Source organism: Pteropus vampyrus, unplaced genomic scaffold (genome assembly GCF_000151845.1).
Source record: "Pteropus vampyrus isolate Shadow unplaced genomic scaffold, Pvam_2.0 Scaffold22, whole genome shotgun sequence".
Classification (NCBI taxonomy): Eukaryota; Metazoa; Chordata; class Mammalia; order Chiroptera; family Pteropodidae; genus Pteropus; species Pteropus vampyrus.
The window spans coordinates 7,699,857-7,702,391 of record NW_011888803.1 but is presented as its reverse complement, the minus strand read 5'-3'; the positions used below and the strand labels follow the sequence as shown (position 1 = coordinate 7,702,391).

General features: G+C 41.6%; 1 protein-coding gene across 1 annotated transcript in view; it reads left to right on the top strand.

The window, feature by feature from the left end:
- The window catches only part of MCOLN2 (mucolipin 2), a 63,223-nt gene that overhangs the window by 55,799 nt on the left and 4,889 nt on the right, over positions 1 to 2,535 (top strand). The window lies entirely within an intron of this gene.

Sequence of the window (2,535 nt, the reverse complement as noted above, 5' to 3'; positions counted from 1 at the left end):
CTATGAGAAATATGAATTATTGATAGCGCTGTTAGAGTTGTAATTGATATCCACAGAAACCAGCTTTAATTTCATTATTCGAAGGCTAGAGGTGCAGATGGAAAATACTTATGCTGAGAACTGCCTGTCTCACTGTTAAATAATCTTCATGTTGTGATTTGCTTAACTGGACGTCCCCTCCAGGTCTCTATGAAGAGCAGCTTGAGTTCTTCAGATGTGTCACTGATGCAGCAAAGGCTTGAGCATGGTCCGTGTTTGGGGTACATTTGTGTCCTCTGCCCTGGTTCAGACTTTACCCTGTGTATCTAGTCGTGGAGCAGAGAGGGTCAGACATGGTGTTTCCTGTCTAGTTGGGGAACAGAGACGTATGTTCAAAACCAAGTAGAAGACTGACCAGTAGTTCATGATGTGGTTCTTACTGATACAGGATGGGGACAAGAGGTGCCAAGGCAGGCTGTCTTGAGGTAGACTTTGAAATAGCCTTTCAATGTTGGCTTAGTTAGACACAGAAGAAGAAAGTATGAGATAAAGAGAATAAACCCCATGAGAAAAAGATGGAAAAATAGGTCTGATATTATGGGAGGAGAAAAGCACAGGGAAAAGCTGACAATGGGGAGATGGAAGGAGGCCACGTAAAAGAGGAATTAATCCCAGCCATCTGGGTATGGATTTTTCCTTTGCATTTAGACTTTCCATATTATTAAGCAAGAGATACGACCAGAAAGCTATCTTCTGTGAAGTTTAGGTTTTACTGCAGCTTGGACTGGAGGGTGAAGAGGTTGGAGTGAAGACTTCCTTGGAGGTTTCAGTAATAATCCAGAGATAAGTGTTGACGTCAGTGTGGAGTAGAAAGACTGGATCAGAGAAACATCATAGGGGCAGACAGACCTTAGAAGACTGAAGAGAGGGAGAGATTAATTAATTCAACACATAGTTTTAAGTACTTGATTATTTTGAAGTAAATGTTTTTTTGGTAGGAGACTGAAGTAAGTCACTGACAGAAATAGGGAAATTTGGAAGGAAAGCCCATTTTCTGGGTTAAAGTGGTAGAAGGTTTTATTTTGTTGCATGTGAAGTAGTACCACAGCTTCCAAACAGAGCTGTCCATAGACATTCATCAGGGACTGGGCTGTCCCCAAAGCCACACTGACTTAACGGACATATGGCCCCCAGTGCTAAGAACAGCATTTGGTTCAAAACTCTATAGTAACTTGTTTCTGTGTTTCTGAAAACCATATTATCTTTTGCCTATTAGGTCATTATTTTTCCTTAGGTAGAAGCTTTTTACATTAATCTAATGTTAACCCTCGTGCCTTAGAGATATTAGTTTGTTAAGCACCTGCTGTTTGTTTTCATTCAACGTGGCAGGAGTATGTCAGCCACGTAAGCAGGATGGCTGCTGCGGGATTCCAGCGGTATTCTACGTGATGTCGACATTTCTACCTGACACATCAAACCCACCTTGTCTAACACTGAGTTTGTCAGTAGTCCCTTCCCTCCCAGACTTATTTCCTCTTCAGTTTCCTCCTTGGACTCCTTGTAAACCTAGACTCCTTGCAAACCTGGACTCCTGCAGTCAGTCACCTCTCCAGGTAGCCCTGCCTCTTGGCTTCGCCCAGTGTAGGAGATCTTCCACGTGCTGTGGTTGTCCTTTAGAAACCGATCAGAACATGTCACTCTTCTGGCAGATGTTTTTTACTAACTCGCAGTTATGGCCTCTATCAGTTTGAAGTCTGTGGAGGACCAAACGAGGCACAGACATGCCTCTCCAGCCACTCCTTAGGCTCAGCACCGTATTTCCCCCGTATTCACTGAGCAAATCCTTCCCTTTCTCCTCTCACTGGTAAACTTTCCCACTTTCCCGTTTCTGACAGTCTTTAGTTTTTAACGTGCTGAAATCACTAAGACATGTGGTTGGGAAGGCTACAGGGAAACCACTCATTTAGCAACATTTTCTTGAGCCTATACTACTTCTCGGGAACCTCCACCTTTGTTGGTGGTGAAACCCAGTTGCTACAGTCCTATCAGAAAGCGGTTTGGCAGATTGTAGCCTCAGAAATGTTCTTCGCTTAGACCCAATGACGGGAAAGAACATTATGCTTAGAAATGTTCCTTATGTAGTTCTTTATTAAAGCAAACATTATTGGGATGTCCAATGACAGAGAAATAGTTAAAATTGACATTTCCAAGGAATGGTCTATTAGATTTAACAAATGCTCTCTAAATGTGAGTAACGTAAGACAATGTTCAGGAGGAAAAGAATCAGATTCTAAAATTGTTAGATGCTATGACTACATATATATAAAAAACTGAGGGAAACGTCAAGAGATTGTCTTTGGGAGTGTGGAGGAAGTTTTGAGTAATGTTTTCCTACTTGTATTCTAGCCATCCTGAAATGAATGCTGCTCATAATAATTATGACAACAGATTTAACAGAACAAGCTAACTAAATACTTCTCCGCTTTTCTGGATAACATGTCTCAAAAACTAATTTTGCTTTCCCCTTTTCAGTTTGTAGCTCTGAATACAGTTTCC